Raw genomic sequence first — 12,959 nt, forward strand, 5'->3', positions numbered from 1 at the left:
TAAAAAACACGTAAATATTACAACAGGAATGTTTAACTTGCACAGTAAAGCAATTGTATTTTTTCACCCGCTATACAGCCGGATGATGCGACAAATCGCTAACCTTAAACACCCGGTCGTTCGTAAAAGTTGAAGGCGGTATAGTACTATAGTAATAGAGCAAGTGCAGAATCACTGAACCGGAATTGATAGCTTGAAAGCATTTAGCGCGGGGCCCTTGAAAGTGCGGGACCCGTAGCATTTGTGTAGCTGCTACACGCGGTGGTGTAGCTGCTACACGCGGTGGTGTAGCTGCTACACGCGGTGGTGTAGCTGCTACACGCGGTGGTGTAGCTGCTACACGCGGTGGTGTAGCTGCTACACGCGGTGGTGTAGCTGCTACACGCGGTGGTGTAGCTGCTACACGCGGTGGTGTAGCTGCTACACGCGGTGGTGTAGCTGCTACACGCGGTGGTGTAGCTGCTACACGCGGTGGTGTAGCTGCTACACGCGGTGGTGTAGCTGCTACACGCGGTGGTGTAGCTGCTACACGCGGTGGTGTAGCTGCTACACGCGGTGGTGTAGCTGCTACACGCGGTGGTGTAGCTGCTACACGCGGTGGTGTAGCTGCTACACGCGGTGGTGTAGCTGCTACACGCGGTGGTGTAGCTGCTACACGCGGTGGTGTAGCTGCTACACGCGGTGGTGTAGCTGCTACACGCGGTGGTGTAGCTGCTACACGCGGTGGTGTAGCTGCTACACGCGGTGGTGTAGCTGCTACACGCGGTGGTGTAGCTGCTACACGCGGTGGTGTAGCTGCTACACGCGGTGGTGTAGCTGCTACACGCGGTGGTGTAGCTGCTACACGCGGTGGTGTAGCTGCTACACGCGGTGGTGTAGCTGCTTTAGCTACTCGGATCATCCGGCACAGACCCTGGGGATGCGAGATGCCTGATGTTGTTCAGCTCCCTCTGGATCCGTGGGGGATCGTCATGACCCTTCGCAGTAGAAGCTCCGACGCGTATTCTAGACGGTCAAAGCTCTACAAACAGTTTTTTATTGACACGCTTTTATTTAACTCACTTGGTTTGTTGTATCCTCAAAAATAAATCTTGTAACTCAATTTTTACACACTTCCCAATGTGATATCGACTGCAAACTTGGTATGGGTGTGTTATAGTGATGGCAACACGATATTCTATCATAAAAAATCCAAAGAATGTATTTTTAGACTTTTTACACGCTTTTATTTCACTTACTGTATGTGTTGTATCCAAAAAATATTGTAACTCAATTTCAACCGTATTCCCAATGTCGTATCGACTACAAACTTGGTATAGCTATGTCATACTGATGACAATACTATATTCCAGAGGTGTGGACTCGAGTCATGTGACTTGGACTCGAGTCAGACTCGAGTCATGAATTTGATGACTTCAGACTCGACTTGGACTTGCATAACAATGACTTTGTCCCACCTCTGAGGTGTGGACTCGAGTCATGTGACTTGGACTCGAGTCAGACTCGAGTCATGAATTTGATGACTTCAGACTCGACTTGGACTTGCATAACAATGACTTTGTCCCACCTCTGCTATATTCTATCATTGAAAATTTAAATAAATAATTTGAAACTATATTTTTACGGCTCTAATTGTCCACGCTCAAATAACGTTGCCTGTAAATCACCACGTGGTCCCTGACGTACTCTTAGTTCTTTCGGTAAAGTCACGTAGGTAAAAAATGAAATTAAAATTAATAAAAATAAAACAATAAAATCACGACGTTTCGGAGGCAACACAAGTCTCCGTCATCAGGTGGGACCGTCACAGCCAGATTTACTGCATCAAGTGAGGGAGGGATTCAAGATGCAAGCTCTTAAATACAAGTTGAGGGGGAGGAGAGGGGGGGAGGAGCTTATCAGAATGTGGTAGCCAATGAATAGAACGTATCGGGAGGGGGGCTAAAAGAGAGCACGAGGTGCACGTGTTTGTGTGCAAGTCACTGTGGATGCACATGATAAATAAGTATAACCCGTAAAAACAAAGTTTTTCACTCTAAATCCTTTATATGCGTGGCGGCTAGAGTCCTCTCGTCCTCTGGCTTGAGATGGCTGCCACCTATGGGTCAGATGATTGTCTGGCAGTATTAAGCAATTGGTAATTAAATATTTAATTTGTTTTCCCTAAAAAGTGTAAAATTTTGGAAAAAAAATTTCACGAACATTAATTGGCTCACACAACGAGTCTGTGTGCAAAATGTCAGCTCGATTGGATCACGGGAAGTGGGTTAAAAAACTACCGAAAGATTTGCACGGTCGTAAGCAAGCACGCAAGCAAGCAAGAAAGCGAACTTAATATAAAGGATTTAAAAATAAACGAAAATGCCCATGTTTATACCCTGACGTCACGGCAAGCCTCGTGGAGCCACGCCCAGGGGCGGGGGGTGTGGAAGGAGGGGGGAGGGGCGATGGGGGAAGGGGGCAGGGGAGGTGCAGCTCGGACAGTACATTTCATTAAAGCGTGTTTTTATTAACTTTGGAAGTTCTTAACGCCAAATCCCAGGTGGTTCCATCTCTCCGCACGTGAACTCGTGCCGTAGACTTTAGTGATTTTTAAATCCTTTATATTAAGTTCACTTGCTTGCGCGCTTACGACCGTGCAAATCTTTCGGTCGTTGTTTAACTCACTTCCCGTGATCCAATCGAGCTGACATTTTGCACACAGACTCGTTGTGCGTGACAATTTATTTTCGTGAAACTTTTTTTCCCAAAATTTTCCACTTTTTAGGAAAAAAATAATTTCATATTTAATTTAAAATACCAATGTGATAAAAATGAAACTCTTACTCAAGAAAAACAGAAATGAATAATAGAATAAACCGATGCCACGCATATAAAGGATTTATAGTGAAAAACTTTGTTTTTACGGGTTAATTTTTTCTTCTTCACCCGGGGGTGCAACGCTCACCGCCTGGGGCTGCGAGATGCCCTTCCTGGGGTGGAGGGGGGGTAACGAGACACGGGCAGAATTAATTTTTAGAAGGTAAATCATCGACAACGCAAATTTATCACACGGGCAACGTTTAGTTACGACTTCGTTTCATCAACTCCTACGTGCTCATTAACATTCTTACATTTGTTTTAAGATCGCGACCCAAGGGGATGCAAGTCTGCAGTAAAAATTAAGAACAACAGAGTTGAAGGTAACAGAATCAAGATACAGGGTGCGTCAAAAAAATGTTTTTTGTAACACTTCTGAGAATTTGCAACAAAAACCACGAGAAATTCGTCGCCTCCAGGCTCTGGAGACCACCTGGAGAAGATTCCAGCCACGCCTTGACAACGATGGCGAACACGTGGGAGACTCTTTGGCTGTGTGAAGCTATTAACGTCACATTTGTTATCGTATTGCAGCAAGGCCGTTAGTATAATATATATTCAAATATGCAAAAAAGTCCCCCACCCCCCCCCCCCCCAATATATTGCAAGAAAATATTTCTGTTTATATGATTGTGGTTATGATTGTACTTTATTAATCCCGAATCTCTGCGATTACATACAATGAAACAGGAAAAGGTAAAAAAGTAAAAACAGAGCATTGTAATACAATACACTATTAGACATTATTGTAAACAAAAAAATCCTTTATGTTAGTGAATTTTTTTATATTTTAGGCAGGAAATGAGTTTTCTAATTTAGATTTTTTTTTCTGGGGGGGGCCCCCCAGACCTCCTGGAAGATTTGGCCCCCCCCCAATGTTGACTCCATGGCTACGGCCTGGTGTTACAGCGTATTATCCCTTTTTCCCATTAAAAAACGACAGTCCCGTGTATTTTTATTTTATTTTTATTTAACTTTTATAAATTTTTTACCTACGTGACTTTACCGAAAAAAACCTAAGAATATGAATCCTTGCAGTCACGAAAGCTTCAAATCTAGAATTAAGTCCCATGTAATTGTTCATATTTTTTTGGAAGCACCCTGTTTAGTTTTCAGTACTCTGACCACATTTGGAACCGACCCACCACTGCCCTCTGGCCCAAGTCCGGACCCTGCCTGGGGGGCACACTGCCAGGACCTGGAGCTCAACACAGATTCGTCCGTGTGCCTCTGGCCGTCAGATTCGTCAGTGTCTCTGACACGGCCATTTTGAGTCGAGAGAAAGAGACAAACCCAGCCCACCAGCCCTTGAAACCTGAAGCCACGAGGTCAAGTTGCTCACTCAGTGTCTCTGACACGGCCACTATGAACCCCTTGGCAGGGGAGATGAAGAGGCGGCTAAAGTGCCTTCTGTTAAATCTAAAAACTCACCTTTTGAAACTTGCATTTTTTAAAAAATTACTTATTTAATTTGTACAGCACTTCGAATGGCACCCTTTTTCACGAAATAGTGCTACACAATTCAAGTTTTCATTGATTCCGGCAAAATGTAAATGGGCGCGTGTGGAGTTTGTCTTTAAAATCTGTAACAGCACTTTGAATGGGCACCCTTTTTCACGAAATAGTGCTACACATTTCGATTTAAAGCTTTCGTGACTGCAGGGATTCACTACTTAGTTCTTTCGGTAAAGTCACGTAGAAGGGAAATAATAAAATAAAAAAGAATAAAACATAAAATATTGATTTTATCATGTTTCATTTTCATTATTTTATTTTTATTATTTGTATTTTATTTTTATTATTTTATTATTTCCCTTCTACGTGACTTTACCGAAAGAACCAAGAAGATAGTGCTACACAATTCAAGTTCTCCATTGATTCCGGCGATGTTTTAATGGGCGCGTGTGGAGTTTGTCGGTGTCTGCCGGACCAACGTGGAGACGCGCCACGTCCCAGAGTCGCCGGGGTGAGACCGGGATGGAGTCGTTCGCGAGGGCGACTCCGGGCGGATTGACTCTGGCGGAGAGGAGGAGGAGGAGAGGGATGATTGCTACGGAAGGTCCCGTTACCTGGCGATGCACAAATGGAATTCTTTAAAAAAAATTAAAGCCTCCAGCCGTGTTGCGGGACGTGGCTTGTCCAGAATAAAGAACGTTACAACAACGCAGCAACAACATTACAACATTACAACAACTTTACAACAACCTTACAACAACATTACAACAACATTACAACAACTTTACAACAACCTTACAACAACATTACAACAACATTACAACAACGTAACAACAACGTAACAACAACGCAACAACAACAACAATAACAACAACATTACAACAACATTACAACAACAACAACAACGTAAAAGCAACATAACAACCTTACAACGTTACAAAAACATTACAACAACAATAATGACATTACAACAACGTAACAGCAACCTAACAACAACCTTACAACAACATTACAACAACGCAACAACAACAACAAAAGCAACAACGCAACAACAAAGCAGCAACAACGGATATCGACGCAATGCACCCTCCTTCCGACCCACAGACACAACCAAGAAGAAGGAAGTAATAAAATAATAAAAATAAAACATAATAAAACAATTCTCACGACGTTTCGGCTACAACGCAAGCAGCCGTCTTCAGGTGAAGCCTGAAGACGGCTGCTTGCGTTGTAGCCGAAACGTCGTGAGAATTGTTTTATTATGTTTTATTTTTATTATTTTATTACTTCCCTTCTACGTGACTTTACCGAAAGAAACAAGAAGATGAATCCCTGCAGTCACGAAAGCTTTAAATCGAAATCAAGAAGAAGGAGTTGGTGGTGGTGGTGGTGGAGGTGTAGAGACGTCGTCACAGACACAACCAAGAAGGTGGAGGTGGAGGTGTAGAGACGTCGTCACAGACACAACCAAGAAGAACGAGGTGGTGGAGGTGTAGAGACGTCGTCACAGACACAACAAAGAAGGTGGAGGTGGTGGTGGAGGTGTAGAGACGTCGTCACAGACACAACCAAGAAGGTGGAGGTGTAGAGACGTCGTCACAGACACAACCAAGAAGAACGAGGTGGTGGAGGTGTAGAGACGTCGTCACAGACACAACCAAGAAGGTGGAGGTGGTGGTGGAGGTGTAGAGACGTCGTCACAGACACAACCAAGAAGGTGGAGGTGGTGGTGGAGGTGTAGAGACGTCGTCACAGACACAACCAAGAAGGTGGAGGTGGTGGTGGTGGAGGTGGAGAGACGTCGTCACAGACACAACCAAGAAGGTGGAGGTGGAGGTGTAGAGACGTCGTCACAGACACAACCAAGAAGAACGAGGTGGTGGAGGTGTAGAGACGTCGTCACAGACACAACCAAGAAGGTGGAGGTGGTGGTGGAGGTGTAGAGACGTCGTCACAGACACAACCAAGAAGGTGGAGGTGGTGGTGGAGGTGTAGAGACGTCGTCACAGACACAACCAAGAAGGTGGAGGTGGTGGTGGAGGTGTAGAGACGTCGTCACAGACACAACCAAGAAGGTGGAGGTGGTGGTGGAGGTGTAGAGACGTCGTCACAGACACAACCAAGAAGGTGGAGGTGGTGGTGGTGGAGGTGGAGAGACGTCGTCACAGACACAACCAAGAAGGTGGAGGTGGTGGTGGAGGTGTAGAGACGTCGTCACAGACACAACCAAGAAGGTGGAGGTGGTGGTGGTGGAGGTGGAGAGACGTCGTCACAGACACAACCAAGAAGGTGGAGGTGGTGGTGGAGGTGGAGAGACGTCGTCACAGACACAACCAAGAAGGTGGAGGTGGTGGTGGAGGTGTAGAGACGTCGTCACAGACACAACCAAGAAGGTGGAGGTGGTGGTGGAGGTGTAGAGACGTCGTCACAGACACAACCAAGAAGGTGGAGGTGGTGGTGGTGGAGGTGGAGAGACGTCGTCACAGACACAACCAAGAAGGTGGAGGTGGTGGTGGAGGTGTAGAGACGTCGTCACAGACACAACCAAGAAGGTGGAGGTGGTGGTGGAGGTGGAGAGACGTCGTCACAGACACAACCAAGAAGGTGGAGGTGGTGGTGGAGGTGGAGAGACGTCGTCACAGACACGACCAAGAAGGTGGAGGTGGTGGTGGAGGTGGAGAGACGTCGTCACAGACACAACCAAGAAGGTGGAGGTGGTGGTGGAGGTGTAGAGACGTCGTCACAGACACGACCAAGAAGGTGGAGGTGGTGGTGGAGGTGTAGAGACATCGTCACAGACACAACCAAGAAGGTGGAGGTGGTGGTGGTGGAGGAGGTGGAGAGACGTCGTCACAGACACGACCAAGAAGGTGGAGGTGGTGGAGGAGGTGGAGAGACGTCGTCACAGACACAACCAACAAGGTGGAGGTGGTGGTGGAGGTGTAGAGACATCGTCACAGACACAACCAAAAAGGAGGAGGTGGTGGTGGAGGCGTAGAGACGTCGTCACAGGCACAACCAAGAAGGTGGAGGTGGTGGAGGTGTAGAGACATCGTCACAGACACAACCAAGAAGGTGGAGGTGGTGGAGGAGGTGGAGAGACGTCGTCACAGACACAACCAAGAAGGTGGAGGTGGTGGTGGAGGTGTAGAGACATCGTCACAGACACAACCAAGAAGGAGGAGGTGGTGGTGGAGGTGTAGAGACATCGTCACAGACACAACCAACAAGGAGGAGGTGGTGGTGGAGGTGTAGAGACGTCGTCACAGACACAACCAAGAAGGTGGAGGTGGTGGTGGAGGTGTAGAGACGTCGTCACAGACACAACCAAGAAGGAGGAGGTGGTGGTGGAGGTGTAGAGACGTCGTCACAGACACAACCAAGAAGGAGGAGGTGGTGGTGGAGGTGTAGAGACGTCGTCACAGACACAACCAAGAAGGAGGAGGTGGTGGTGGAGGTGGAGAGACGTCGTCACAGACACAACCAAGAAGGTGGAGGTGGTGGTGGAGGTGTAGAGACGTCGTCACAGACACAACCAAGAAGGTGGAGGTGGTGGTGGAGGTGTAGAGACGTCGTCACAGACACAACCAAGAAGGTGGAGGTGGTGGTGGAGGTGGAGAGACATCGTCACAGACACAACCAAGGAGGTGGAGGAGGTGGTGGAGGTGTAGAGACGTCGTCACAGACACGACCAAGAAGGTGGAGGTGGTGGTGGAGGTGGAGAGACGTCGTCACAGACACAACCAAGAAGGTGGAGGTGGTGGTGGAGGTGTAGAGACGTCGTCACAGACACAACCAAGAAGGTGGAGGTGGTGGTGGAGGTGTAGAGACGTCGTCACAGACACAACCAAGAAGGTGGAGGTGGTGGAGGTGTAGAGACGTCGTCACAGACACCACCAAGAAGGTGGAGGTGGTGGTGGTGGTGTAGAGACGTCGTCACAGACACGACCAAAAAGGTGGAGGTGGTGGTGGAGGTGTAGAGACGTCGTCACAGACACAACCAAGAAGGTGGAGGTGGTGGTGGAGGTGTAGAGACGTCGTCACAGACACAACCAAGAAGGTGGAGGTGGTGGTGGACGTGTAGAGACGTCGTCACAGACACCACCAAGAAGGTGGAGGTGGTGGTGGAGGTGTAGAGACGTCGTCACAGACACAACCAAGAAGGTGGAGGTGGTGGAAGTGTAGAGACGTCGTCACAGACACCACCAAGAAGGTGGAGGTGGTGGTGGTGGTGGTGTAGAGACGTCGTCACAGACACGACCAAAAAGGTGGAGGTGGTGGTGGAGGTGTAGAGACGTCGTCACAGACACAACCAAGAAGGTGGAGGTGGTGGTGGAGGTGTAGAGACGTCGTCACAGACACAACCAAGAAGGTGGAGGTGGTGGTGGTGGAGGTGTAGAGACATCGTCACAGACACAACCAAGAAGGTGGAGGTGGTGGAGGTGTAGAGACGTTGTCACAGACACAACCAAGAAGGTGGAGGTGGTGGTGGAGGTGTAGAGACGTCGTCACAGACACAACCAAGAAGGTGGAGGTGGTGGTGGTGGAGGTGTAGAGACGTCGTCACAGACACAACCAAGAAGGAGGAGGTGGTGGTGGAGGTGTAGAGACGTCGTCACCGACACAACCAAGAAGGTGGAGGTGGTGGTGGAGGTGTAGAGACGTCGTCACAGACACAACCAAGAAGGTGGAGGTGGTGGTGGTGGAGGTGTAGAGACGTCGTCACAGACACAACCAAGAAGGAGGAGGTGGTGGTGGAGGTGTAGAGACGTCGTCACAGACACAACCAAGAAGGTGGAGGTGGTGGTGGAGGTGTAGAGACGTCGTCACAGACACCACCAAGAAGGTGGAGGTGGTGGTGGTGGAGGTGGAGAGACGTCGTCACAGACACAACCAAGAAGGTGGTATTGGTGGTGGAGGTGTAGAGACGTCGTCACAGACACCACCAAGAAGGTGGAGGTGGTGGTGGACGTGTAGAGACGTCGTCACAGACACAACCAAGAAGGTGGAGGTGGTGGTGGAGGTGTAGAGACGTCGTCACAGACACAACCAAGAAGGTGGAGGTGGTGGTGGTGGAGGTGGAGAGACGTCGTCACAGACACAACCAAGAAGGTGGAGGTGGTGGTGGAGGTGTAGAGACGTCGTCACAGACACAACCAAGAAGGTGGAGGTGGTGGTGGAGGTGGAGAGACGTCGTCACAGACACAACCAAGAAGGTGGAGGTGGTGGTGGAGGTGGAGAGACGTCGTCACAGACACGACCAAGAAGGTGGAGGTGGTGGTGGAGGTGGAGAGACGTCGTCACAGACACAACCAAGAAGGTGGAGGTGGTGGTGGAGGTGTAGAGACGTCGTCACAGACACGACCAAGAAGGTGGAGGTGGTGGTGGAGGTGTAGAGACATCGTCACAGACACAACCAAGAAGGTGGAGGTGGTGGTGGTGGAGGAGGTGGAGAGACGTCGTCACAGACACGACCAAGAAGGTGGAGGTGGTGGAGGAGGTGGAGAGACGTCGTCACAGACACAACCAAGAAGGTGGAGGTGGTGGTGGAGGTGTAGAGACATCGTCACAGACACAACCAAGAAGGAGGAGGTGGTGGTGGAGGTGTAGAGACGTCGTCACAGGCACAACCAAGAAGGTGGAGGTGGTGGTGGAGGTGTAGAGACATCGTCACAGACACAACCAAGAAGGTGGAGGTGGTGGAGGAGGTGGAGAGACGTCGTCATAGACACAACCAAGAAGGTGGAGGTGGTGGTGGAGGTGTAGAGACATCGTCACAGACACAACCAAGAAGGAGGAGGTGGTGGTGGAGGTGTAGAGACATCGTCACAGACACAACCAACAAGGAGGAGGTGGTGGTGGAGGTGTAGAGACGTCGTCACAGACACAACCAAGAAGGTGGAGGTGGTGGTGGAGGTGTAGAGACGTCGTCACAGACACAACCAAGAAGGAGGAGGTGGTGGTGGAGGTGTAGAGACGTCGTCACAGACACAACCAAGAAAAAGGAGGTGGTGGTGGAGGTGTAGAGACGTCGTCACAGACACAACCAAGAAGGAGGAGGTGGTGGTGGAGGTGGAGAGACGTCGTCACAGACACAACCAAGAAGGTGGAGGTGGTGGTGGAGCTGTAGAGATGTCGTCACAGACACAACCAAGAAGGTGGAGGTGGTGGTGGAGGTGTAGAGACGTCGTCACAGACACAACCAAGAAGGTGGAGGTGGTGGTGGAGGTGGAGAGACGTCGTCACAGACACAACCAAGGAGGTGGAGGAGGTGGTGGAGGTGTAGAGACGTCGTCACAGACACGACCAAGAAGGTGGAGGTGGTGGTGGAGGTGGAGAGACGTCGTCACAGACACAACCAAGAAGGTGGAGGTGGTGGTGGAGGTGTAGAGACGTCGTCACAGACACCACCAAGAAGGTGGAGGTGGTGGTGGTGGTGTAGAGACGTCGTCACAGACACGACCAAAAAGGTGGAGGTGGTGGTGGAGGTGTAGAGACGTCGTCACAGACACAACCAAGAAGGTGGAGGTGGTGGTGGAGGTGTAGAGACGTCGTCACAGACACAACCAAGAAGGTGGAGATGGTGGTGGTGGAGGTGTAGAGACATCGTCACAGACACAACCAAGAAGGTGGAGGTGGTGGAGGTGTAGAGACGTTGTCACAGACACAACCAAGAAGGTGGAGGTGGTGGTGGAGGTGTAGAGACGTCGTCACAGACACAACCAAGAAGGTGGAGGTGGTGGTGGTGGAGGTGGAGAGACGTCGTCACAGACACAACCAAGAAGGAGGAGGTGGTGGTGGAGGTGTAGAGACGTCGTCACAGACACAACCAAGAAGGTGGAGGTGGTGGTGGACGTGTAGAGACGTCGTCACAGACACCACCAAGAAGGTGGAGGTGGTGGTGGTGGAGGTGTAGAGACGTCGTCACAGACACAACCAAGAAGGTGGAGGTGGTGGTGGTGGAGGTGTAGAGACGTCGTCACAGACACAACCAAGAAGGAGGAGGTGGTGGTGGAGGTGTAGAGACGTCGTCACAGACACAACCAAGAAGGTGGAGGTGGTGGTGGAGGTGTAGAGACGTCTCACAGACACGACCAAGAAGGTGGAGGTGGTGGTGGTGGAGGTGGAGAGACGTCGTCACAGACACAACCAAGAAGGTGGTATTGGTGGTGGAGGTGTAGAGACGTCGTCACAGACACCACCAAGAAGGTGGAGGTGGTGGTGGACGTGTAGAGACGTCGTCACAGACACAACCAAGAAGGTGGAGGTGGTGGTGGAGGTGTAGAGACGTCGTCACAGACACAACCAAGAAGGTGGAGGTGGTGGTGGAGGTGTAGAGACGTCGTCACAGACACAACCAAGAAGGTGGAGGTGGTGGTGGAGGTGTAGAGACGTCGTCACAGACACAACCAAGAAGGTGGAGGTGGTGGTGGAGGTGGAGAGACGTCGTCACAGACACAACCAAGAAGGTGGAGGTGGTGGTGGAGGTGTAGAGACGTCGTCACAGACACAACCAAGAAGGTGGAGGTGGTGGTGGAGGTGTAGAGACGTCGTCACAGACACCACCAAGAAGGTGGAGGTGGTGGTGGAGGTGGAGAGACGTCGTCACAGACACGACCAAGAAGGAGGAGGTGGTGGTGGAGGTGGAGAGTCGTCGTCACAGACACAACCAAGAAGGTGGAGGTGGTGGTGGAGGTGGAGAGACGTCGTCACAGACACAACCAAGAAGGTGGAGGTGGTGGTGGAGGTGTAGAGACGTCGTCACAGACACAACCAAGAAGAACGAGGTGGTGGAGGTGTAGAGACGTCGTCACAGACACAACCAAGAAGGTGGAGGTGGTGGTGTAGAGACGTCGTCACAGACACAACCAAGAAGGTGGAGGTGGTGGAGGTGTAGAGACGTCGTCACAGACACAACCAAGAAGGTGGAGGTGGTGGTGGAGGTGTAGAGACGTCGTCACAGACACAACCAAGAAGGTGGAGGTGGTGGTGGAGGTGTAGAGACGTCGTCACAGACACAACCAAGAAGGTGGAGGTGGTGGTGGAGGTGTAGAGACGTCGTTACAGACACAACCAAGAAGGTGGAGGTGGTGGTTGAGGTGTAGAGACGTGGTCACAGACACAACCAAGAAGGTGGAGGTGGTGGTGGAGGTGTAGAGACGTCGTCACAGACACAACCAAGAAGGTGGAGGTGGAGGTGGAGAGACGTCGTCACAGACACAACCAAGAAGGTGGAGGTGGTGGTGGAGGTGGAGAGACGTCGTCACAGACACAACCAAGAAGGTGGAGGTGGTGGAGGAGGTGGAGAGACGTCGTCACAGACACAACCAAGAAGGTGGAGGTGGTGGTGGAGGTGTAGAGACGTCGTCACAGACACAACCAAGAAGGTGGAGGTGGTGGTGGAGGTGGAGAGACGTCGTCACAGACACAACCAAGAAGGATGGAGGTGGTGGTGGAGGTGGAGAGACGTCGTCACAGACACAACCAAGAAGGTGGAGGTGGTGGTGGAGGTGTAGAGACGTCGTCACAGACACAACCAAGAAGGAGGAGGTGGTGGTGGAGGTGTAGAGACGTCGTCACAGACACCACCAAGAAGGTGGAGGTGGTGGTGGAGGTGTAGAGACGTCGTCACAGACACAACCAAG

Source organism: Lethenteron reissneri, chromosome 63 (assembly GCF_015708825.2).
Source record: "Lethenteron reissneri isolate LAM-NWPU_2019-01 chromosome 63, ASM1570882v1, whole genome shotgun sequence".
In the NCBI taxonomy this organism is placed as follows: Eukaryota; Metazoa; Chordata; class Hyperoartia; order Petromyzontiformes; family Petromyzontidae; genus Lethenteron; species Lethenteron reissneri.